This window comes from Peromyscus leucopus, chromosome 1, assembly GCF_004664715.2.
Source record: "Peromyscus leucopus breed LL Stock chromosome 1, UCI_PerLeu_2.1, whole genome shotgun sequence".
Taxonomy (NCBI): Eukaryota; Metazoa; Chordata; class Mammalia; order Rodentia; family Cricetidae; genus Peromyscus; species Peromyscus leucopus.
In genome coordinates, this window is record NC_051063.1 from 4,888,210 (window position 1) to 4,914,887 (window position 26,678).

The 26,678-nt window shown below is 48.0% G+C and overlaps 1 long non-coding RNA gene across 1 annotated transcript in view; it reads left to right on the forward strand.

Moving 5' to 3' along the window:
- Window positions 1-1,909: 1,909 nt before the first annotated feature.
- The window catches only part of LOC119087837, a 50,499-nt gene continuing 25,730 nt past the window's right edge, over window positions 1,910-26,678 (forward strand). Inside the window, exon 1 of the long non-coding RNA XR_005091319.1 lies at window positions 1,910-2,254. This is a non-coding gene — a long non-coding RNA (uncharacterized LOC119087837). The remainder of the gene's footprint in view (window positions 2,255-26,678) is intronic.

Genomic DNA, 26,678 nt, shown 5'->3' on the forward strand with positions numbered 1-26,678 from the left:
TTGTTTGAAGTTGAACTGTCAACTTCCTTCTGGTGAAACCACCTGCCCCAATTTGAATGGAGGCCCGTGCCTGTTGGCTTCCTGCCTGAGATGCTCAGAGTTGGGATAGTACCCACTGGCCATGCTCATGCGTGAACGGAGCAGGTGTCCTTGTGGGATGGGACTGTGGGGCAGAGAGAGGTGGGGACTCCAGAGAGAGGGCGTCTTGCTCTGAGGAGGGCTGACCCGAGGTGAGAAGGGTGGACAGGGCGAGGGCCTGACACAGGAATTTTCACCAGGGTGTTCGGAGTGGGGCTGGGGCTGGGAGAGGCGGGAAGAGGTCATGACTTCAGGTCTTATTGCAGGATTAGTGAGGAAAACTCACATGGAAGCCCTGTCTACCCCCTCTGCCCCCTCATGGTGGAACAGACTGGAAGTCTGTAGTCTGCATTGAATCTCTGTGTCAGTGATTTTCAACCTTGCTAATGCCACAGCCCTTTAATACAGTTCCTCAGGTGGTGATGCCCCCAACCAGAAAATAATATTTTCGCTGCTTCTTCATAACTGTAATTTTGCTGCTGTTATGAATCGTAATGTAAATCTCTGTGTTTTTGATGGTCTTAGGTGACCCCTGTGAAAGGGTCATTGGACCCCCAAGGGGTTTGACCCAGAGGTTGAGAACCGCTGCCTTAAGGGAAATTAAAACAAAACCAAAAAAACAAAACAAAACAAAACAAAACAAAAAAACCCCAAAACCAGGGTCTTGTTAGCCATACTAGCCTGGAATTTGTGGTAATCTGCCTCAGCTTCACAAATGGTAGAATTAGAAGTGTGAATTACCATGCCTAGGAGTCCATGACTGATATTTTACCAGCAAGTACAGCAAGGAGAGTATCTTCGTGAAAGATGGATTTGTCCCAGTGTGTGTGTGAGTGAATGAGAGAGAAACGGAGATCTCATGTTGGTGTGATTGGTATGATACCCCCATGTTGGGTGTGTGGTCTCCATGTTAGGTATGAAATCTTCATGTTGGGTATAAGATCTCCCTCCATATTATGGTCTTGGGAATCTGGACTTATTCATTCATTCATTCATTCATTCATTCATCAAACATTTACTTTGTGCAAGATCTAGAAATGCAGCCCAGTGGTGGTGGTGGCGGCGGTGGTGGTGGTGGTGGTGGTGGTGGTGGCGGTGGCGGTGGCGGCGCACACCTTTAATCCCAGCACTCAGGAGGCAGAGGAAGGAGGATCTCTTTGACTTCGAGGCCAGTCTGGGCTACAAAGCAAGTTCTAGGACAGCCAGGCTTACACAGAGAAACCCTGTCTCGAAAAAACAAAATAAAAGAACAAAACAACAGCAACAACAAAAAACAACCAAGCAAGCAAACTAAAAAAAACCCTAGAAATGCAAGGAGGAAAGAGAGAGGCCCAGTGCCTCCCTGCCGTGACCAGGGGCCCCTATGACTTTGTGTTTCTGTTATTTTTCCTTTGGCAGTGCTGAGGATGGAGCCCAGCGTCTCATGCTCACAAGGCAAACGCTCTGCCAACTGAGCTGTATCCCAGCTCCTCTCTGTCTCTGAAGTGCCCTTCACAGCCTACCCGCTCACAGTTTACAGAGAGCGGCTGGGAATAACTCAGCTGCACCTACCTCAGCAGCGCACTGCCCCCAGCCAGGAGGGATGGCCTCACAGCAAGGGCATCTAACGCGGCTTCCAGTCTCATACAGGAGGAAACTGACACCCCCCTCCACAGCCCCCCAGACTCTTTCTTCTTTACCAAAGGCAGCCCAAACCCCGGACTTTAGACTTATTTCCAGTCTTCCCCTTCACAGGCGCGAGGGTCATCTACTAGGTGGCTTCCATTCTGTGTTCCATCCTTTGCAGAAAACTGAAAGTATCACCCCAGTTACCTGCTGTGTACCTGCGGGAACCCTCGTGATGCGGTCCCTCCACTCCCGGGTCTGTGGTCCCCTTGCAGCCCCTGGCTCCTCCCCCCACCAGCCCCCTAGTAATTACCCCACGGTGGGTGGTTCTGCCCCTTGCATCCCTCCTGGCCCCAGATCCCAGGCGACAGTTTCCTGTCCTAACACCGGCACTTTGCACTTTCCATGACACAAGAGGAAGTCAGCTGAGCCGGCTGGGTTTTCCATGCCGCTGCTTGGTGGAGGCCGGGTTGGGGAGGGGGGGTGAGGGGGATGAGCCCCCTAGGCCAGTGTCAGAGCCTCAGCGGCCTCCGCGGGACAGACACATGCCCTATTGCCGGGGCTACACCAGGTAACCTCCGGAGAGTTGCGCCGAGCCCTGCTCTTCTGGGCCACTTCTCAGTGATCCCAGACACCTGTCCTTTTGGAAAGGGGAGTTGGGGGAAGCAAGCAACAGGACACAAGGGGTGTGGGGGAAAGGGGAGGAGCCGAGGGTAGGAGGAGGGGGGGCTGAAGGCTGAGGAACGTGAGGACGCTTAGTAAGAGATCGGTATTTGTTGAATGACTGAATGAACTCTATAGGATGGATCAACTCCAAGTATTTGTTTGTTGAATGACTGAATGATCTCCTTCTGTACTTGGCAATCCTGAGCATGACCAGTGCAGTCTGGCTTTCCAGTTTCCCTGCGCAGCTTAGGGAGTGTACCCTCTGCCCAGGCTTTGCTCCTTCCCTGGGAGTGGAGAGTGTTTATGTGTGGGGTTTGACCACACCGCTTGCCTGCTGAGGGAGGGGTGCTGGTCCTTTGGCACCTGCCGTTTGAGTGTGTGACCTTAGGTGAGTCCTGCCGTGCTGGGGTCCTCATTTGGTTCCGGTGTGGCATGAGGATGACCCTGAGACTAGCTGTCTTCTAGACACCTGCCTGTGGAGGGGGTGGGGTGTGGGCTGCATGCCAGGTGCCCTCAGAGGAGGGCCTTTCTGTTTTGGGACCTAGAGGATTTGGCATCAGCTTGAACTCTTGGGAGGAGCAGAGGTCAGAGTCTTCCATGGTACTTTCCCTGGGTCCTAGGGGGCTGCTCGGCTACTGCCTCCATTGGGACAGTACCAGCCCCTCACATCTGTGGTGAAACTGAGTCACTTAATGAAGCAAGTTACCCAAATCCCCCTTGTGTGACGCGTTTGAAGGAGGCTGTCCTATGACATGCCCCATGGAGTATTAGCACAACCCTGTCTCAGAGGGAAGGTTGTAGACTCTGTGGTCGTGGGCTTCCAATGACAGCTTTTCACAGTTGGGGAGAAACAGACTTGGAGTCTAGAAAGCCAGCCTAAAATCTGTGTGGAGATCTTAGCCAAGTTAGCTTCCCCTTTCTAAGATCCACCCTCCCCCATTGCAGGGCTTCTGGAAGCTTCTGTGCTGATGACACACGGGGCTTGTGAAGCACAGAGTGCCCCTGGTGTGAGGCCAGTCATCTCAGGCTTGGTCCATGCTTTCCCACAAGGGGTGTTATGTGGAGGCTTTTGGATGGAGTGACCAGCCTCCCCCACCAATCATTGTCGGTCTCCCCACAGCCAGCCGACAGCCCCGACTCATGCTTGCTCTTCTGTTTTTTTTTTTTTTTTTTTTTTTTTCCCTCTTATGAGCGACACTGAGGTTGTTTGACTACAGGGTAAACATTTGAGTAGAAAAAATAAGGCTGCCTCAGGACACAAGCCTATTTTTCGGATAAACTAGCTACCCGAAGATTAGTAGGGTTAAGTGAATGCCCCAAGGTGCACGACTCTGGCAACAGTGAAGTTTCAAAGGGACCTCCAGACCTCCTGGCAGGTGAATGTCCCTTTCTCACATGCTACCTGACTCGTATTTCAGGTGGCCACACCCATTTTCCTGAAAGGAACTCTTGTGGGTTACAGTAGAGATACTGGGGGACCATAAGGCTGCAGATCCTACTATGGCCTTGGTCCGGCTGCCATCTGTAAAGCCGTACAGATGACCATACAGAGCCTGAGTTGTGAGGTGGACCAGCGCACTGTGGGAATGCACCTAGTGGACCTCAATATGGTAGAGAGCTCGGGTAGGGTGGGGGTGGCAGTCCTTATTCTCAGAGCAGTGTTGGTCCTGAAGCTGCTGAGGTGGGTTGGAAGCTCTCCTCCTGCCTTTTGATCCCCCAGCCCAGGCTTGCTTTCCTAAGTACCCAGTGCTTGGACCAAAGCCTGCTCTCGACCAAATGAACGCACCAAAGGCAGGGATCTTTCAAGATGGGCACGTGAAACAGACTGGTCCCTGAGAGTTCCTGCCGGCCGGGCAGTCTCTCACAGGAAATTAGGACAAGGTGTGGGAGGGGCCTGCCTGGGGGGGCTGTGGAGAAGCTGTAGCCATTGCAACCTGTGGGGAAGTCAGGGAAGGTGAAAAGGCATTGGAAGGATGAACAGTTTCCCACTGAGGTGGTGAGATGGGTTTCCTAGGCCGAGGGAAGAGTGAGCGGATAGACAGCTGGGTCCTGTAAGGTAGTAGTTGGGACGGGTGAGAAGGTGTGAAGCTTGGGGAATGAGCCCTGGCTCAGCCCTTACTGGCTGTGTGTCTGAGGTGGAGGCGCTCCCCTGGACCGCGGTGTCCCTGAGAAATAAAGAGCCTTCTCCAGAAGGTCCTGAGATTCCTCAGTCTGTGACCTCACAGGGTCAGAGTGTCATTTAGAAAACTGTTCCGTACCTGAGCCATCTGTGAAAGTTTTCTTAAAAGGACCAGATGCTGAAAGCCACAGTACTCTTCAGAAAGCCCACTCACTCACAGGGCCAGTGAGACGGCTTAGGAGGTAAACGCCCTAACCACTGAGCCTAACACCCCGAGTTCCATCCCAGACACCCACATGGTGCAAGGAGACAAGTGACTCCGGCAAGTTGTCCTCTGACCTCCTTGCCTGTACGCTGACACAGACATGTGCATGCACACACACCCAAACACACACAATAATACCTGTGGCTGTATTCTGACCTCCTTGTCTGTACACTCACACAAGCATGTGCATGTACACACACCCAAACATACACAATAATACCTGTGACTTCAAAATAGTTAATAGTTCTCACACAATAGGAGGCTCATCCACAATGTCCCCTTAGAGGGACTTCCTGGGTGGGAGGTAGGGTCCAATGAAAGGTGTTTCATCCACCCAGAGGGAAGGGATAGAACAGGGGAAATGAAAGGGAGTTCTAGCCCCGCCACACTCCAGAGCCATCAGAAGAGGGATGGCAGACCTAATGTAATTCCAGCTGTTCTGGAGGCAGAGGCAGGAGGATACAATTAGTGAGACTTTGTTTAAAAAATAAAAAGTAAGATGAAGGCCGAGGATGTAGCTCAGTGGTAGAGCATTTGCCTACATGAGCGAAACAAGTGATCCCTGCCTGTACTGAGCAGAGAAAAAGATAAAAGGCCAAAACATCCTGGAGCACTGATGTAGAGCTGACCAAACTTTATAACAGTCTTCGTATTGTCATCTATTTGAATAAAAGATGCATAAAATGAATAGTTAGACAGGGTTTCTGTATCCACATAAAGGATTTTTTGCAGAATTTTGAATTAAGGACAATGCATTAATAGTGGGGTGGGTTTGAAAAATATGGAAACAGGCATGAGCATGGGTGGGCTTTTGTTTTTATGGATGATATGTACATTGTTTAATTATTTTCAAAAGCATACATGTATGTCTTCTAAGGATCATTTAGAGTCCACTTACAAGGAGTCTGCAGAAAATCTCTTAATGAAAATAGTTCAGTGTGTTTGTGTAATTGTCCAGAAACATTTGAGATCTTTTCAGTGTGGTTTTATTTGCTAATAAGAATAACTCATGCTGATTGAGAAAAGTCAGCAAACACAGTGGAACATAAAGAAAAAATAAGTGAAACTGCTCACAGTCCTACCATCCGGGTATAATCACTGCGAACATAGTAGGCCGCATGTAAGTTTAAGTTTCTCTTTTTTCTGTTCCTAGTTACGATTAATTACCTTAAGTTTCAAAGCTGGCAGCATATATAAATGATATATAATATAATCCTTCATATTTGTATTACACACACACACACACACACACACACACACACACACACATATGCAAGTATATGTAAACACATGTTGGTCCAGTGCTGGGGATCTATGCAGGAACTCATGTACGCCAGGCAAACACTCTTTGGAGCTACAGTCTAGCCCTTGCTTAACCTTTGAACCTGCTTTTTCTTTTGGTTAACATTTATTTTTAGTTCATTTGTTTTTATTTGTGTGTGAGTGCAGGCATGTCTCAGCACATGTGTGCAGGTCAGAGGACAACTTTCAAGTCAGTTCTCAGTTTCCACTTTGTTGAGAAAGAATCTCTTTTATTTATTGTTGAGACAGGATCTTCACTGTGTATCCCTGGCTGGCCTCAGCCGCACAGAGATCGCCTGCCTCTGCCTCCCGAATGCTGAGGTTACAAGTTTGTGCCACCATGCCCAGCTGGCAGGGTCTGTCTTGTCTCTATTGCACTGCATACTCCGACTAGCAGGCCTCACAAGCTGCCACTGATTCTCAGGCCTCCCCTTCCCTCTCACTGTAGAGTGCTGGGATTATAGATGTGCACGGCCCCATCTGATTTGGGCTTCTTGTGTGGGTTCTAGGGATAGATCATTATCAAACACAACGATTTTTGATGAGCTTCTTCTCATTTAATTTTGCACACACACACACACACACACACACACACACACACACACATTCTTCATACAGTCTGTCACCTAGCTTTATCCCTAGCCCATTTGTGGCTCTAAATGTCTGTATAGTACCTAATACACAGCCCTGATGTGGAACTAATCCTTATTACGGGACATTTGTGTTTATTCTTTTGTACTTAGAATAACTGTGCTATTTTTGCACAATCGTTTTTTCAAAAGAGCTTTATTTCCTTTAAATGCTATTATTTGAATAAAAGGTTCTGATTTTAAACAGAAAAAAATTTATATGTGACATGAATGATGATCTGCTGGGCTTACTTAAAAAGGGGTGACCTGAGTAAGTTTGTTGCCACTGTTGGAATCATTGCAAGGCATCCCGAGCACCCCAGAACTGTCTGGAAAGGGTCTATCTGGGGATGACTTTCAACCAAACCTCATGGCACAGATCTGTAATCCCAGCCACTCCGGGGGCTGAGGCAGGTGGATCACAAATTCAAGATCTGTCTGGACTACAGAGTAAGTCTAGGGCTAGCCTGGGTAGCATAGTGAGGCCCTGTCTTTAAAAAGTGGAAAGGAAAAAATGGGTGTGTGTGTGTGTGTTGGGTTAAGGAAGGAAGCAAGCAAGCAAGGAAGGAAGGAAGAAGGAAGGAAGAAGAGGGGGAGAGACAGTTTTCTGTGATGTGCTGAGTGTCTGAGCTCTCCTGGAAGAGGAAGACTGCCCTTCCCTTTGGTCATGACCCTCCTCTGAAGGTTGAGGCTGTGGTCTGTCAGCACTGAAGAGAGTGAAATCTGAGAGGAGCTTGCCAGCACCCAATCCTTCTGGGAGCTCCTGTGTTATTGACTCTTTAATCTCTGTAGTTCAGGGTTGTGCCTGGCTGGCCATAAAGGATGATGCAGAAATCTGTGTCTATTGGTTTTTGCATGCGTGACATTCGTGATGATGGTGATGATGATGGTGGAGATAGCATCAGAGGTGATGATGATGATGTCAGGAGAATGACAGGCTGAAAATGGTGGTGTGATGATGATGTTGATGCCAGTGAGGATGGCACTGGTGACTATGGCACTATGGTGCCAGGGGTTCCACGAGGGCCTGAAGCGGCTCATGGGACGTCTTAATCTTAGAATCTTAGTATTTACGACTTTGTTAATTTGCCCTAATTCGATACACTAGAAAATGAATAATTATCATACCAAAGCCATGATTTATGCAATTGATAGAAAGTTTTGTTTTGAAGTCAGGCAAGGTGGCATGTATCTACAATCCAAGCACTTGAGAAGTGAGGCAGGAGGATTAAGAGTGGGAAGTCATTCCTGGCTATGTAACAAGTCTGAGGCCACCCTGGACTACAAGAGATCTCTCAAGGAAGCAGGATTGTGTTTTGTTTTGAGAGAATTCTAATCATGTAAATCCACTGAGTTGATCTAGAGGAACGTGGCAGTGTGAGTAGCGATGTTAATACTTGGAGACATGAGCAGAGACACCAAGTCCTTTGTCTCTGTCTCACAGAGCACAGAGCAGGCGTTCAGCATTTCATATGCTGGGGATCACACGTGTGCAGCCATGGAGCTGGAGCTTGAACACAATGCCCACGTTAAAAGAAAACTACTTTAAATGTAGCATGCACCCGGAGAAGTGACCAGGTGACTTCACAGATAGAACACACCTGTGTGAGCGGTGCCCACGGGCCCCATTGTGTGCTGGCTCCCACTCGCTACTTATACCCAGGTATCTAGTAGTCCTTTCTTGTTACCGATTCGTTTGACCTGTTCTTGAATTTTCTCTGAATGCTATCAACCCGCCTGTATCCTTTTTCTTCCTAATTTACCTGTGGTGTTTTGTGTAGGCATGTTCTTTCTCTCTTCTTAGCTATGTAGTATTTTGATGCATTGTCAAACAACCGTTGATTGATGCTCTCTACCAAGATGGGTGCGTATGTCGTACAAGTGCACAATATTTACCTCGAAGCTCTGCTGCCACCCACAGATTGCACATCACAGAGTAAATAGGACTTTCAGAGAGCTGGTGATCGGGGAGGGTGTAAAACACACGAAGCCACAATGAGGGAGGGAGAGAGCTGCTTTTCTGCTGCACAGTGGCCGTGAGGGTGGGGCGGGCTGTGGGCCCGGTGGTCCTGGTGATTGGCTCTTGTGCTGCGGTTTGTAGTGTCTCATCTCTCAGCCCTGGCAGGTGGTGGCAGTACCTGTTCTTTGGCTAGAAGTGAGGGAAATGCACCTAGGTTAGGGAGGTGACTCCAGCACCCCACGGAAAGCTCAGGTCTCTTCTCCCCACTTTGTTCCAGCGGCCTGAAGACTCTAGGGGACCTTGCCTGCAACCAGGAGACCTTCTGTGTCTCCTTCCTTGAAGACTTACAGCTTAGAGGTTTAAACCTCCTTCTGAGAAAAATTTAAAACTCGAAGGGAGCTCCACCCTTTTGACATAGCCCAGGATGCTGTCTGCTGGGTATGAACTGCACAACAGAGTTTTAAAAATTGCAAAAACAGCAACAACCCATTTAAGTAGGTGTTTTAAGTAGGTTTATGATTTTATGTTGAATCACATTCCTAGCTGTTCCGGAACCCTGTGATTACATATATGTGTGTGTGTGTGTGTGTGTGTGTGTGTGTGTGTGTGTGTGTGTTTTGAGACAGGGTTTCTTTGTGTAGTTTTGGTGCCTGTCCTGGATCTCGTTCTGTAGATCAGGCTAGCCTTGAACTCACAGAGATCCACCTGGCTCTACCTGGGATTAAAGGCATTCACCACCAACGACCGGCCCCTGTGAATATTTTAAAAGGGAAATGAGTTTCTTTTACTGTTTTGGAATGAGACTCTGCCTTCCCTTGAATATCTTTTTATTTCACTTACAAATGAGGAAGGTCCCTGTTGCCCTACTCAGGAAGAACATTGGTTACTCTTAACAACAGCCCCTGCCTGTTGGAGTCAGTTGCTGATGGTGAATTTTACCTTAGCCCCCCTAGCCAATTTCACTTTCATAACAGCACAAGATGGCCAGGTGAACTTTGTCCCATTTTCTAGGGAGGTGAGGTGGCCCATCTGTGGTCACATGGCATGTTAAAGAGCCAACAGGGACCCAGGATGATGATTCTGAGCCCAGGGGTGCCACACTGGGCACTGCCCACTAGAGGAAGTCTTCTGTTAGGACACACCCAACTCTGTGGCCTTGAGGCATAAAACGTAGCTTTGGAGAGCCCATCATGTTGGGGGACGTTCCCCAGACACCCGGCAAGGATGGTCAGGTCGGCGAGAGCCCTTGGCTCCTTTGTCTGGCCCTCTTCAGGACAGGGCCAGGAGAGGAGGCTGGAGGTGAGGACAGTGAGTGTTGATGGAGGACCTCAAGACATGCTTGTTCTAGAGTTCAGATGCCCTGTGAGGCCTCGGGGTTGACTCACCTCTGAAGCTGTGTCTGCCTTCTGGGAGACAGGCACTGGCCAACCTGGCAGCTCCTTTCTGAATGAGGCAGGGGCACCAGAAACCACCTCTTGGAGAATCCTTCATACTGAAGAACACTCAGTGGCTTGAGGGTAGAAAACTGCTTTTGGGGGGCCCTGTTATCCACAGACTTCTAGTTGTGGGTGACTCTAGAAGGAGACCGTTGGAGACTGGTAGCAGAACTGTTTTCGTGTTATGCAGGGTTTGGGCATCTCTGGGGATGAGATCAACCAGGACAGGGTTGACTGTCGGGAACCTCCTAGCCTGCAGCTTTTCTGCTTCTTCTGAGGGCTGCCTCAGGCCAGCAACATTTCTAGGTTTCCCTCAGGCATGAGCGGAACTCAAGAGCCTGCTTGTTTTCCGGGGTTCTCCTAGCTGCCTGGCAGTCTGTGTGTGCATCGGAGCATTTTTTCTGCATGGAAGTCCTGGGCTGTGAGTCTGTCTGAGACTGGGCTGCCCTCACACTTTGCTAGCGAAGGCTCTGTGAGAAGGGTGGGATTGTGTGCTCTGGGTTTGCTACAGAAAGCGCCTTCGCTCTCTGCTCAAGAACCTGCCAGGCCTTGGGAGCCATCACTTGCTCTTCTAGAGATGACAGCGGCCTGCACTTCCGTCCCCTCCCCAGCGCTCTGCTGAAGCATCCCTGGGTCTGGCTGCTGGGGCCTGCTTCATGCATGTTCAGGGCTGATGTGAGGAAGCCCCCAAGGTCAAGTGCCTGCGATGTCAGATTCTGGCCCTGGTTCCTTTTTTTCCCCTATTATCCCCCAGTCTCAGCCTTCTATGTTGCTGTGGTAACAGCAACCACCACCACCACCACCACCAAAAAAAAAAAAAAAAAAAAAAAAAAAAAAAAAAAAAAAAAAAAAACAAGCTAGAGGAAGTTAATATTTTCTAGTACTTTCCTTGCAGTGGCCACTTAACCTATTGTTCCCCATAGCCCTTGAAAGCACAGGAAATCTGGTCTGTCTGTTACAGCTCCATTGTCTGGCCCCAGAGTACGTGTGTCCCTCCTGCTAGTCTTGTTCCCAGGGGGGTAGAAAAATTGTTTTTATTTCAGACAGGGTCTCATGTATTCTTAGGCTGGTCTTCCACTTGCTATATAGTCAAGGCGGACTTTGAACTCCTGACCCTCCTGCCTTCTAATTGAGTACTGGGATTACAGAAATGCACCACCGTGCCTGGTTCAGGCTCTAACTCAGGGCTCTGTGGATGCTAGGCAAGCACTCTGCTGACTGGGCTCCCCCCCACCCCCCACCCCACAACCATGTTTCTGTATCACCATCTCAGATTCCAGGGTTAGACCACTTCTGTGCCAAGCCAAGGTCTACCTCCAGCTCCTCAAAGTGTGAGCCAAACACAGTGGGTACTGAGGGCTAGCCCGCACACCCTGCTTTAGCTTCGGGTCACAAAGAAACCTGAGACACTAGAGAATTTGAGGAGCCAAGCACCAAGAGGAATTGGGACCACAGTTTGGTCTGCTTGAGGAACTGGTCCAATTTGTTCCGAGAAGTGTTTCTTCCCCTTAAGGTGGGACCTCTTTTATGGTACTGGAGAGTGCACTCAGACCTCATACATGCTGGGCAAGTGCTCTGTCCCTGAGCCATACCTCCAGCCCTTTATCTCTTTACTTTTTATCTGGAGACAGAAGCCTGCTAACTTTCCCAGGCTGGCTTTGAACTCCATGGCTCAATCTGGTCTCAGACACGTGATTTCCTATGTGGGCTCCTCAGTGCTGGGATTACAGGCCTGTGCCACCAAGCCTTGTGTGGAGTTTTTGGTGTTTAGTGCTTTTCCTGTTTCAAGGGTCTTAGGACTCGGGACATGTGGGCTTTGGAACTCTTGTCTTGCTTGACTAGACTGAACTCTAGGGTGTCCTGTGGGCAAGCCGAGGAGGGTGGGGCAAGCACCCCAGTTTCTCAGAGGAAACAAAAGGCCTGTAAGTGACAGGTCAATGCCATAGATTGCTTCTCAGCCACACATTGCATATTGCTCTCCTGTTTGCTCTGACTGAGGAAACAGTCCATCATTGACTGTTTATTGGAAGGTTAGAAAATAATAAGCCTTATATTCTGTGAATAGTGGACAATGAGGCTCAGATGGGAACTGGAGAGACCTGCAGACCTGGCTGATATACTCCTGTGCCCAACGGCTCAGCAGGCAGCCCCCATCTCTCTGTTATCCTTCTTCGGCACTGATACACCCTCAGTTCCTGTCTGTATTAGACTCAACTTGCCTCATAGACCTGAGGACCCGGAATTCAGTTTGCTTTGTTTTTCTTTTGAGACAGGGTTTGTGTAATCCAGGTTGGTGGAGGATAACTTGGAACTCTTGGTTCTTCCACTTGTGTGGCTGGGGTGCTGGGATTTCAGGCATGTTCCACCATATCCTTCAAGCTTTGTTTTCTTTCTTTTCTTTTTTTCTTTCTTCTTCCTTCATTCCTTTCTTTTTTTTAGACAGGATTCTTTCTTTCTTTCTTTCTTTCTTTCTTTCTTTCTTTCTTTCTTTCTTTCTTTCTTTCCTCCCTCCCTCCCTTCTTCCTTCCTTCCTTCCTTCCTTCATTTATTTATTTATTTATTTGAGACAAGATTCCTCTGTGTGACCCTGGATGTCCTGGAACTTGCTTTGTAGCCCAGGCTGGCCTTGAAGTCTGAGATCTGCCCGCCTCTGCCTCTGTAGCGCTGGTATTAAAGGTGTGCACCGCTACACCAATCCAAGCTTGGTTTTCTTAATGCCATTTTTTCCCCCATAAAATTGTTCACTAGCCCTTAGACAAAGTTTGAAAACTACATACAGTGCATGGGCAAAAAATTAATCACTCTCAACCTTCTGATATTCAGAGGGCCCCACGGCCACTATCACTACGACACCAGCTGGCCTCCGCCGGGCACTTCAACTTTACTTTTGAAAGCTTTACCTGTCTGTCTTCTTTCTTTTCTTTTTTTCATTGCAGAGGTGTCATGTTCCTTGGGCAAGATCTTTTCTTGTTTCTTCAAGCTAAAAAAGGAAACCCTTCTTCCCACCTCCCTAGGTAACCGCCGTTTGAAGACTGGAACCGCTTCCTCCTGTCCTTTTTGGAGGTTTTAAAAAGCATGTCTTTCCCCAGTCAGGAGCCTACTATGCAGAGGATTCTGGGCCCAAGTTTGTCATGCGAGTGTGTAACACAAGTGTTCCCGTGTTAGCACAAACAGCAGCTCTCACCTCTCCCAGAAGGCTGCCGTGTGCACAGGCCTGGCTCATTGCAGACCTTGGGTTATGGAAATGTCTCACTGCCTGGTGAGGCTGCTGCACGTTGAAGAGGAGACCTAGATGATCCTGTGCCCGCTCCCCAAACACACACACACACACCTCAAATCCACTCTCGCACATATTTGAAATTGTCAGGTGTGATGGAGTGCACCTGTATTTCTAGCACTCTAACAGGAGGATCTTGAGTTCAAGTGAGACCCTCTTTCACAAAATTCACACACTGACATTACTGAGGAGAATAATATTCAGAATCTTCTCACCAAGTCATATTTTCCTGACTTCTGAAAACAAACAAAACATATCCTTATATTTTTCTGGTTGATGCTATGCCGTTAGGTTTTGAATGCCTTATTGTCATGGGTGATGTTGCTTTCGTTTTGAAAAAGAGCCTCCTTAGGTTTCCAAGGTCAGTCTGGGACTGGTTTTGTAGCCCAGGCTGGCTTTAAACTTGACATCTTCTTGCCTTAGTCTCCTGAGTACCAGGATTACAGGCTTGTCCCACCCCACCCCACTTTATTGCTTTTCACCTTATTTGAGTACATTTCCTAAGTTATTAAACATTTTGGGCAAATCCTAAGTTTATCTATCGCCTATCTGCCTACTAACCTTAGTGACCGTCACACTTGCCTGGGGTTGGACTTTTCAGTTTCAGGGTAGGGAGATAGTCTCTAAATCTACAAATAATTCAGGGATAAATCAGATCCTGCATAAGACTACTTTTCTAAGTTTGTTCAGGTTTCCCAGGCTGGGAACCCTCCTCCTCCTTCCCAGAACCAGGCTGGCCTCTATCAAACTTGGAGATCTACCTGCCTCTGTCTCCCTAGTGCTGGGATTAAAGGTGGCGCCACCACAGCCTGAAGTCTTTGTAGCTCTTAGTACGCACTGTTTACTGATTTCTTGGAGGGTTGGTATTTCTGTTCTTCAACTTAGCATCTGGTTCACCTCAAATTAGATGATCATTTGCATTCCTTATATTGTTTGTGAATTGAAAGTTTGCATGCGTTGAGTGGTTGCTCATGGGTCTGTTTTTTGCCGGATTAGCTAAAACAGTGCTTTTAAATCAAACTTTATAGTATATTAAAAATGGCCTAAATCCACACCATCTAATAGCTACCAGTCAGAAACCACTACAGAATGTGAATTATTAACTTAAGTGTAGAATTTATCCATTTAAGCCTTGAATTTAAATCTAAATTTCCACATTCCACTATGGCTAGTGAGTGGCGACACAACAATCCTAGGTCTTTTTGCCTTGTTAGATACTGGGGTCTCAGTGGGTGACTTTTATGGGTTTGTGCGAGCTCTTTATTATGGATATTCATCTTTTGTCCCAACTGTCACAAATATTTTCCCCAGGCTGCTATTTGACCTTTACTTCAAAATGTTAAGCAGCCAAATCGAGTTATGTTTTTTTTTCTGTTGTTGTTGCTGTGGTTTCTGAAACAGCGTTAGAGTTAGAAAGGGTTCCCTGGCAGAAAGCCTCGGTAAAGGTTTTCACCAACTCTCTGCAAGTCTTTCTGTGATTTTTTTCTTACCCCCATTTCTCCCTGTAATCCACCCAGAATTAATTTCTCTGTGTGGTGTGAAACACACCGTGTGTCGGTCTTCTCAGCGTCTTGCAGAGAAGATAAACTTTGTCTTAGATGGGATGCCCTGGGGCGGCGAGCAGGCACTAGATAAGGGGATGAAATTTAATGGCACACATAATACTACTATTAAAAATTGATATAACTTTAAATTTTTATTTATTTGTTTATTTACTTTTGGTTCTTTGAGACAAGGTTTCTCTATGTAGCCCTGGCTGTCCTGGAGCTTGCTCTGTTGACCAGTTTGGCCTCAAACTCAGAGATCCACCTGCCTCTGCTTCTCTAGTGCTGGGATTAAAGGCATGCATCATCACTGCCCTTAAAACTGTATCTTTAAATTTTAATACTTATGAAGATTTAAGGTATTATTTTTGTATTTCATTTATTTTGTGTTTGTGTATGTGTGGAAACCTGAGGATGACTTCCAGGAGTGAATTCTCTCCTCCTATGTGGATCTCCTGAGTAAAAATCAGGTCCCCAGGCTTGGTGGCAGGTGAATTATCTAAGAAAATGATTGCTGTAATTTTAAAATATATGTAGAGAATCACACTTACAATAGTAAATGTGTTTAAAGATGCTACAAAAAGGGCTGGGGCTGTAGCTCAATGGCAGAGTTCTTACCTGGTGTGTCTAAATAAAGCTCTGGGTTCAATGTTCAGACACACACACACACACACACACACACACACACACACACACACACACGCACATGCACATGCACACGGTCACGCTCACATGTGCGCACGTGAAGGTGGTAGTGAGTAACAAAACTACTAACAGAAAAAAATTCCCAAGTATTAATAAGAATTACCCCAAGTTGTTTGTTATCCCCCCCCCCCCCCCCGCCCCGCTTCTTAGAAATATTGTGTGTCTTGTACGGTTACAGCACTGGCATGATCAGAAATAGTCTTAAATACAGACCTCGGCTTGCTATCTCCAGCTCTCCACAGCCTTTCATCACCTAGTCAGTCAGACTTCATGTGGCCTCGTTCCTCATGTAGGGTGGGTGGGCTGTGGGGGGGGGGAAGGGTGTTGCCTTAGGTTTGGAATGACACTGGAACCCTTCTCTGCCTCTCACAGCGTGTGAGCTTCTTGGGTAAGCAGTACAACCCAGGACTGTCTTCTCATTTCAAAAATAAAAATAGTCTTGGCTTTGCCCTGGGCCATGTGGTTGATCATGCAGGCCCACATACAGGATATGTACATGCAGAATCGCAGGCACCATCAAAGCACACTTAGAGAATAACAGCACAGAGTTTTAAAAGCTGCGTTTCCCCACTTCCCACCCAGTCCTGCTCATCTCACTCCTTAAACGCATCCGTCCCTGAAAGCTCAGTCCGGGTGTTTGTTCCTTTCTCTGTTTTGTAAGATGGACCACATCATAGATATTACCATATGAGCGTTACTCTCTCCTCCGCTTTCTGATAGATCGCGAGCGGCTCTTCCTGACGGCACTTGAGGGCTGTCCTTTTCTTTAGCATCAGAGTGACTGTCCACAGTTGGGACCTGCTGTGGTCTTTCTGGTCCTCCCTGCCCTGTGACTGCTTCTGCTCCCCTGTTCTGAGGAGAGGCCGGGGAGCGGACTTTAAGTGGCATTTGTTCCAGTGTGATGGGTGCCTAGGGTGCATCCCGCCTGTGCTTTTGCTGGAGAAGCTGAGCAGCTACAATTTGAAAGACCGCTTCTAAATAGCTCTTTAAACTCAATAATTCTAATTGAATCAATAGACATTGTAGGAGACCCTTGATGGCCCCACCTCAATTCTGGATGCCATCTCTGTTTTTAACTTTTACTAATAGTATAGGTCTAAAACATATATTGTATTTTGTTGTTGTTGTTGTTGTTTGTTTTTCGAGACAGGGTTTCTCTGTGTAGCTTTGCGCCTTTCCTGGAACTCACTCTGTAGACCAGGCTGGCCTTGAACTCACAGAGATCCACCTGGCTCTGCCTCCAGAGTGTTGGGATTAAAGGTGTGCGCCACCACCGCTCGGCCATATATTGTATTTTAAATCTGAATTTCTTAGTTGCCAAGGAGCTTGAGCAGTTTTTGAGCCTTGAGAGCTATTTCACTTGTCAGCCCTGTGCTCTGTTCTTCCCTGTCTGTCTTTTGCGTTCTTTTTCTCTTCTGAGTCGATTCACAGGTGCTCTTTAGGTATGTCAGCTATTATTTCTCTGTCTTTTGTTGGTATCACAAGTATTCTGTCCGGCCTGTTGATTTGTTGGTGACGATTTACTTTTACGATTTTCCCACAGCTCATAGATTTCAAATTTTAAGTGGTCATTTTTTTTTCTCTTTGTGACTTATAATTAAAAAAAAATTAGTAACATTTTGCGAGTAAGTGTGCTTGTGTTCTAGAGTATGTGTGTGGAGGTCAGAGGGCAACCTTTAAGAGCTGGTTCTCGCCTCCCACCTCTACACGGGTTCCAGGGAGTGAACTCAGGTCATCCCTTGAAAGGCGAGTGTATTTAGCTGGGGAACCCTCCCACCAGCCCTGGCTTTTAGCTTTTGTAACATGCTTGGGGTGGGCTTCTCCACACGAGATAGTAAATATTTCCCCCACCGTTCTTCAGGATCTTGTTTTATTTTATTACCCCAAAGTCTTTAATCTAGCTGCATTTTATTTTGAGTGTGGCGTGAGACGTGGCTGGATTTAACTGTATCAAACCATCTTTGAGGTTTTTATTTTTATTTTCCAAAGGAAAGAGCAATTGCTTCAAAAACACGTTTGGAACGTTTCTTTCTCCCTGTTGATTAGAAATGCATCACAGGAGGCTGGAGTTCAACCCAGTGACAGAATGTCACCCAGCAAGTTCAAGGCTTTATGTTCAATCCGCAGTACTGGGGGGAAGGTAAGGGATGGAAGAAGAGAGAGAAGGGGATTATTGAGTTCCTATAAATCATGCGAGTTTTCTCTTCTGGGTTCTCTCTTCTCTCATTAATCTGTTCCTAAAATGGTGGCCACAGTTTCCGCCTCTGTAATCTTTAAACTTAATAGACTCTTGGTAATGTAGAGGACATTATTCTTTCTTAGGGTCATCTCTCCTGACTATAGAAAATCATCCTGATTTTATTTATTCACTTTTTGAATTTTTGAATTATAGTGTGTATGTGTGTGTGTGTGTGTGTATGTGTGTGTGTGTGTGTGTGTGTGTGTGTGTGTTGCCTCAAATGTAGAGCAGAGCCTGCAAGAATTGATTCTCAAAATAACAGAAAAAAAAAAAATGTTTCTCCTGTCCTGGGGATGAAACTTAATGGCAGGCACTTTTACCCGCCGAACATTCTTTCTAGCCCAAGTATATTTTATTGTGTATACTTAAGGTCTACAACGTAAGGTTGTGAGACACATAGAGATAGTAAAATAATCATGGCCATGAACTCATGAGCAGATCCATCACCCAGCTTGTGCGTATATGTGTCTGTGCACACAAGTGTGTACATGTACACGCATGACCAGCAATAGCTGATGAAATCCGCCCAACTGTCAAAACATCCAGAGCACAGTACAGTGAGACAGACATTTCTGTGAATTTACGGGTTGGTTTGAAGGGAACCAGCAGGCTTACAGCACTGAACCTCCCCAACTAAGAGCTGATATTTGGCTAAAACTGTGTGCTCAGGGCCTCAGCTCCCTCACTAGTAAAGAAGGGATCAGGTTAGATTCCAAGTTCTGTTCAGGGTCTATCCTGAAAACAAAAGAGTAATCGCAGTTCTAGGACTCGACGTCATACAGGACACTGGGTCACAGACATGGGGCACACATCCTAGAATGCTCAAGGGGCTTTCCACGCAAAAAAAGATTCAGCTTGTGTCAGGATTAGGGAAGAAACACCCCGTGAATACTTTGCAGATTTGTGAGCAAAACTGGATGTGCAATTAACTGACTCCACGGGTGGAAGAGGCCGAAGCTGCGGGCCGGGTTAACAGCAATGTTGGCGTGCTTTGTGGGGTCAAAACTTTTCGCTGTGTTTGTGTGTTGGGCCAGGGAAGTGTCAGAATGAAGCCTCGGCTAGCCTTGAATTCACTATCCTCCTGCCTCAGCTTACTAAGCTTTGGTATTACAATCATATGCCATCTGGCTGTTTATTATTCTCAGTTAGAAAAAAATAGGTGATTTTAAAAGTAAAATAAATTTAGTAAAAATGAAATTGTGGCGGCACCTGTAATCTAATTGTTCACGCCATATTTTTCCTTTTGGTGTCTTTCTATAATTAATATTCTTACCTGGCATGGTGACTCATGCCTTTAATCCCAGCACTCCTAGTGCAGAGACAGTCGGATCTATGTGAATTCAAGGCCAGCCTGGTTTACCTAGTGAGATCCTGCCTCAAAAAAAATTTTCTAAAATTAATATTCTTACTTGGCATGGTGACATTCTCCTACAATTCTAACACTTAAGAGGCAGAGGCAGGAGATCACTGCCAAGTTCGAGGTCAGCCTGGGATACATAGTGAGACATTGTTTAAAAAAGGAAAGACAAAACAAAAAATAAAAACAGAAAATGAGTCTTAGGGAGGGGCAAGAATCTGCTAGAGCTAGGTACTCTGGGCTTTGTCCTTTTCCTTGTCGGGGTGGAGGACACTCTCCTACATGTACAGTACTCACCCAGTGCCAGGCAGGTAACCAGAAGGTCTAAGAGTCTTGGGAGTGTAGAGAGAGGGACTGCCCCCTTGGGCAAGCAGATACCACATCCTGCTGAGGTGGGCCTCTTGGATGCCCTGACTCTAATCTCCACAGCTCCTCATGGTGCCCAGCACCCGGACTCAGGGGCCCTGGCTTCCATCCTGATTGGATTCTTCCTTTCTGAGATCCTCTAAGGCTTGGGGACCAGAGCAGATGATCTCAAGTTCCCACTAGGATCCCCCATTCCCATACACACAGCACAAGCTCATCGGCGTTTTTTAGCACTTTAGCCAGAGGTTGGGTCTGCTGTTCTGCATCCTACGGACATGTGACCAAGTCAGTGTGGGAGGGGGTGGGGTGGGGCAGTGGTTAGTGGGGACTGGGGACTGGACAGGCTACCGTGTGGAAGATCAGGACAGAGTGGCATGATGGATGGTGTCGTTTCCGCCTAAAGCCAGCGGCCTGTTTCTGTTATGGCACCAGACGCCACCCGGCAGCCTGTACGGCCCAGAGAAAGCCTGAACAGCCAGGCCCAGCAGCCTAACCTGAGGTGCCTCTGACTGGCGACTCCAATGGGACTCCAACGAGAAAAAGGGGGCTCCCAAATCACGTGTGGACTGGCCCTTACCCATGAATGGCGGGAAACTGAGGGCTTGCACGCCATTTTTCTCTGTGGGACTGCTCCAGGGGAGACCTATCTTTGTCTTGAAGTCATCCCTTGTGTTTGGGGTGGGGTCCCGGCCTGTTTCTGTAACCAGGCCTGGCATTGCCTGCCCTGGACTTCCCTTCCATTCTTGCAAACAGAACTTCTTCCTTAGGGTAATAACTTCAGCACATAAATGGAGATCCGAGGACAACTTGCAGAGGCCAGTTCTCTCCTTCTATCACATGGGTCCCAGGGAGGCTTGAGCCATCTCGCTGGTTCCCCTGTGCCATGTTTTCTGACCCTACCCAAGTGGGCAGCTTTCTCTTGGAGGTGGTTGGTGGTGGGGTCTGGGAAACTTCTGCCAGGCTGCCAGGCACCTGCCCAAATCCCCCTTGGAGGTAGTTGAGGATTCCTTTGCTTGAGCCAGTTTTGTGCCCAATCTTTCATCAAGGTTCCATGTTCTGCAGGGTCCAGTGTGTGCCTGGGGACTCGTCATCTGCAGGTCTGGTCCACCTGCCACCCAGAGGGTTGGGGAGGAGTGTTGAGGGGGCCTCACTCTGGGTGGGTGTCACTCCTCCCCCACTGTCACCCCCAGCCCCACAGGAAGTGGTTCTTTCTGTTTTTCCCTCTGTCACCCAGCAAGGCTCTGCATGCACATTCTCCTGTGGTGACTGTGGGTCCTATTGCAGGCTGGGCATCAGCCAGCCGGTCCACAGGAAACCTCTGGAGGATGGAGTTTTGGAAAAATGGGTGCAACTGTTGTTGCGGTTAATGTGCGAAGCATGTCGGTAGATGCTGGCTGTAAAAGTATTCGTATCGTGTAGAAAAGGACAAAAGAATGCTTCCTTCAGGTTCGCTGCTGGGGACAAGCCCTTGTGTGCTTCTGGAGCATGTCTTTCAGGAAGCATTTCTGTGCACACTTGTCAGTTTTAAACAGAGTGGTTTGAGTCAAGGCTACTGTCCCCGCCAGCTTCCTGTACTGGGAAATACGGCAGATGGCAGTGCTTGCAGAGACACTAAGCCATCTCCTGGCCCTTCTCTCACTGGTACTTCTATGACAAGTGAGCATCCTTGCCCTTATCTTGTGCACTATGCCATGAGGGCTTTGCCCTAAATCTGTAGGCCAGAGGTTACCAGGTCACAGTGATGAGCATTGAAAAGCCAACAGTATTGTTTCCTGTGCTGTGAGCAAGATCTGCTTTAGGTTGGGGGGAAAGCTGAGCACGGTGGCTATCTAGGGTGACTTCCCAGACCTACTTGAGTCCCCATGCCCCATGCCATCTATGTCCAACCCCTTTCTCCTGGATCCTCCCTGACTCAGTTTCCCCCAGGGACAGGGCCTCTATGGTTATGCTATGACTGTAGGTAGCAAGTGTCGGAGAGAGGGCAAAACTGAATGACAGCCATCTCTGGGTTTGGGACAAGGGGTCCTGGCACCTCTTGTGATGCACGGCTTGGGCTTTAGTGGTGGTTTTGCACCGTGACCCCTCTCAGACCTCTGTGGATTGTAAGTGGGACTTGGATCATCGCTAAGGCAAGCCACCCCTTGAGGCTTTGGATCTGAGGGGACACGGGACCCCGCCAGAGCCACCATGTAAGCACCTGTAGTCCGGTTCTGAGTGTGGGCACCAGGTGGCCAGGAGGAGGACAGAGCTTTGCTGACAACACTGTAGTCCCAGAGGAGGCTGCAGCCTGGATTCTTTATTTATTCAGCAGCTTGCAGAGGAGATGTCTGCTGTTCACTCTGGGTTCACTTCTAGTGGCCACAACAATAAGCAGAACAGACAAAATCTTCCCAACTGGCACGTTTCCTACAGCCAAATTTGGGGAGACAGTCAGTAAAGAAGTAAAAAGGTATTGTGTGTCAGATGTTAGGGACCAAAGCGGGGGCAGGGAAGAAGGGAGGAGGTGTGCATTTCAGGGAAAGCCCCTTCGTTTCTAGAGGAAGAGAATTCCCAGAGGGCGGAGTGGCCTGTGCCAGGGCCCTAGGGCGGGAGTTGCCCAAGTGTTTGCTGGTAGGAAGGCCAGGGGAGCTCCAGGGGTAGATCACAGGGGGCAGGGTACGGAAAACACACCCGGAAGCCAGGACAGGAAGCAGGAAGACCAGGCGGGAGGTGAGAGATGCTGGGCCCCAGCGAGTATTCCCAGTCCTGGTGTGTGGAAGGTGAGGGATGGAGGACTGGGCGTGACCAAGCCTCCACCTGGAGGTGAAGAACCCTGCTTGGAAGTGGGGGGTGACCACTTTTCCTGTGCCCGTGTTACACCTTGAGTGGCCATCTGGGTTTTTGTCGTAAGAGAAGTTCCAGCTGGAGACAAGTTGGTGTCATTACGGTGGACAGGAAAGATGTGTGGCCCGGTACTCTGCCACTAGGATCATGCGAGGTCACTGTGACTTCTCTGCCCCTTACCTGTGCTTCAGTGCGGAAAGACAGACATTTGTCCCTGAGCCCACCAATGCTACCTGTCCCCTGCTCCCCAGCCTTCTTTTTTCAGTCACTTGTCTGTTGTGGCTTTGGGGAGGGGCTTCTATTTTGGGCTCCCTCCAGCCCCACTGGCAGAGGAAAGAGGCTGGGAGCCATTGACAACCTGTCCCAATGATAGGTCTGAAAACTAGGTCACCCCCGAGCCCAGAGCTTAAACATGAGGTCTGTCATTGACCACATGCCCAGTTCCCAACAAGGACCTCATGGGCTCTGGTCACCCCATGGCTCCTCCTCCCTGGAGACATGATAGGTGAGCAAGCAGTAGAAAGGGACTTGTTCATCTGCCACAGCTCCAGAGACAGCCCTGGCCCTGGCTGACAGGAGCACTGTCCCCTGAAGTGCTAGGACGTACAAAGGGACTGGCAGCATTCCCAGTGTCTTATTTCATAGGACAGACAGACTGACAGATCTAATCAGCCCGTGTGAGAATGCTCTGGGAACACAGACAAGCAGGGGTCAAAACTGTAAAGCACAGACTATCTTTTAGAGTGTGTGTGTGAGCGTGTGTGTGCAGGTAGTTGAGTGAGTGAGACTGTGTGAGTGTGTATATGTGAGTGTGTGTGGTGTGGGGGTGAGTGTGTGTGTATATGTGGGTGTGGGTGTCTGTCTGTGTGTCTGCCTGTCTCTGTCTCTATGTCTGTACATGTCAAAGCATATATTTGGAGGTCAGAGGATACCTTGTAAGTGTGGTTCTCATCTTCCACCATGTGGGTCCTGGGGATCGGACTCAGGTCAGCTTGGTGGCAAGTGCCCTTACCTGCTGAGCCATCTTGCTGGTGCCTACGAACTTTTTTGTCTTGTCTTGTTTTATGCAGTTACATAACCACCACGCAGCTCAATAAATGGAACATTTCTTCCTTCTAGAAGTTTTCCTGGGCTCCTTCCCATCTACTAAGCATACATTTTGTCTGTTATCACTGTAGGTCAGCTTTACCTATTCTGAATTTCAGACAAAGGGAGCCGTGGAGCGTCACTTCTTTTGCATCTGGCTCTTGGATTTATCATTTGAATGTGGGATTCACCCGTGTTTTTGAGGTAGCTTGGTTTGCACTGTGCTTTTTTGTTTTGTTGCTCCACTGTGTCCCGTTGCATCAGTACACATCATTGACTTTGCTCTGAGCAGCAGTAAGGCCTCCATGCAGTGTGTTTTTCAGAGCATGGCTGCAAGCCTGGGCACAGTCTGTTGAATGAAAGAGTGGGTGTACCTGTGTTCTGACCAGTAGTGGAGTTTAACCAAGGCTGGATTTTAACCATACAATGGTCATGACACTCATGGACTGCTCCTCACTCTGGGAATCTCTGTGAAGAGCATGCAGTCACTCATGGAAACCTCTGGGGAGGACCCAGAACCCACAGCCCTCTTCCCCTTGCAAACTTAGTCTAGAACATGGCTTTACTTTGTCTATAACATGGCCTTACTTAGTCTAGAACACGGCCTTTCTTAGTCTAGAACATGGCCTTTCTTAGTCTAGAACATGGCCTTTCTTAGTCTAGAACATGGCCTTAGCAGTCAGACAGCAGTCACAGCCCTTGTTCTGATCCTGGGGTTGCTCAAACCTGGGATGTGATCCCTTGGTCCTTCCCTTCTGCAGCAAGTAGCCTAAGGCAATGCTTGGCAGGAGGGACATGCCCAGGCTATCATGAGGAGACTGGATCTCAGAGCTCTGCAGTCTGGGCCTTGCTTTCCATTTCTGTACTAATGGACTCTTGTTTGCCTTTCCCAGAGGTGGTAGTGGAAGTTCATGGGGAGGAACAAGCAGATGGCAGTCCAGGGTGGCCCCTTTGTTGGCTGCTGGGGCCTAACACTGCCATCCCAGAATGGCTTTTTGCTTGGGGAAGCTCAGCCCAGCTTGCTACAGAGGAAGCCAACTCCACCCCCTACACACACACACACACACACACACACACACACACACACACAAAAGTGGCATGCAAGTGTACACGCGCCTCTGCCCTGGCCCCTGTCTTTGATGGTAACATGTGAAATCAGGAAGCGGCTAGCTCTTGAGTGAAGTTGTATCGAAATGAATCCATCAAGACAAATGGGATCTTGATTTTCTCTCTGTTTCCTGGTTACAGTTTCCTGAGTGGAAGTGTAGATGGTGACAGGGTGATTTCAATAGAAAACGAGATGGATGGTGGCATGAACAGAAAGTGGGAGTGTTGAGCCAGACGCTTGGTGTGCTGAACCGCTCTGCCTCTGGGCTTGCGATCTTCTGCCTCCAAACACCGTCTCGGGGAAGAGCAGAATGGCTGGGTTGTCCACACCAGTAACAAAATGACATAACACACACAGGATGACTCCCAACAGACACCAGTAATTAATATCTGTGCGTATTTCTGCAGGGTTCAGATACGGCTCAAACGTGTATCTGAACTCACCATGAGTGGTTAATATCACTTCAGCTGGCTTGTGAATTGAAACCAGTTTGTGAGCTCTGGTCTGTGTAAAGGCAGGCTGTGTGGAGGCCTGGGAGCTTCTACACATGGGCTGAGGGTCTTTGTTTGGCTCATTTTTAGCTTTCGTCTGGATTGTTCACTAGGTTGGGTGTGAGAGCCCAGAGACACCCCTGGAAGAGAGGTACTCATTGGAAGCTTGGTGTCCTGGCACTCGGGAGGATGAGGCAGGAGGATCATGAGTTTGAGCCTGGGTCACATAGCAAATCTGAGGACAGCCTGATATATTTGACAAGATCCTGGAGAGGGGGGTAGATTGATTGCTTGGTTCTTGCTAGAAGCCGCAGGAATGTAGTAGGAATTCAGCTGAATATGGTAAAGCTAATACCTGGAAGAAGCTAAGGGCCTTCCAGAGGATTAAGCCAAATCTCAAGGAGCATTTGGTGTTATTTGGCTTTTAATAGATCAGCTGTCTTCTGCTGTGAATTTTATGTGCACTCATAACTCCCGCAAGAACTTTTAACAATGGATTTTACCTGAAAATCTTCTCAAGCATCCTAGGCCGAAATGACAGTCTCCTGAATTCAGTTAAACACCCTTCTGGAGACACCGTCTAGGAGACAGACAACTCTAGGTGTATAGCTTTGTTTCTTGGGCAAATGAAGCTCAGGCCCTCCTTCCTCTCACAGCCAAATGGCATTCCAGAGCGACTGAATCAGAACAAAAGGCTTTTGTGCATACCAGGTACAATGTAGCTATGAGGCAGACTTCCTAGCTTGGAGCAGATTTACCCTGCCCTGCTGGTCTATGGCGGCAAAGGAAAATAGAGGCAGTTTTATTTTAGTGACTTAAAGACGCCTTTACCGAACCACTTGTAAGATCGTAGTTTAAGCACATTTATGATAGACTTGTAACGTTTCACCTAACCACTTATAAGAATATATTTTGAGCACGTAAATTCCCTTTCTGACTTATTCCAGCCCTTACCTGACCCCACCTCCTCTACTCACTCCCCGTTGGGTTGCAAATGAAGCTGGCTATCAGGGCTCTGGTTGGGAGCTTGGAAGCTTTTGCTTGGTATTATAGGAGTCAGGAGGTTGGTAAGGGAGAGACCGGTTCCGAAGGAGGAAGGAACCAAGGTGGAGAAGAAGGAGGATGAAGATGAGGACGGAACAGAAAAGAGTTATGAGAGGACGGAGGGGAAGGGACTAAGGAGCTAATTATAAGAATAGAACAGAACTGAAGCTGTGTAGATAGAATTTAATCTCAGAGGACTAAAGTAGACGGACGAAAGAGCACGATGTACCTAGATTCTTTCCCCTCGGATTACTGCCCCCCTCAAAATTTTCTTTTATTACATTTATATTTATTTATTTGCATGTGTGTCTGAGAGAGAGAGAGAGAGTGCATGAGAGAGCGAGAGCCGGGAGACCGCAGTGTACGGCCTTGTGTGTCATTCCTCAGGCATTGTCCACTTTATTGTGTTGTTTTGTTTTTAGGTAGGGTCTTTCACTGACTAGACACCCACTAAAGTAGAATGGCTGCCACTGAGCCCCAGGGATCCACCTGTCTCCCCTTCCCCAGCTCCGGGATTACAAGTGCAACCATCACGCCTGTCTTTTTTAAAATGTGGACTCCGGGGATTGAACTCGGGT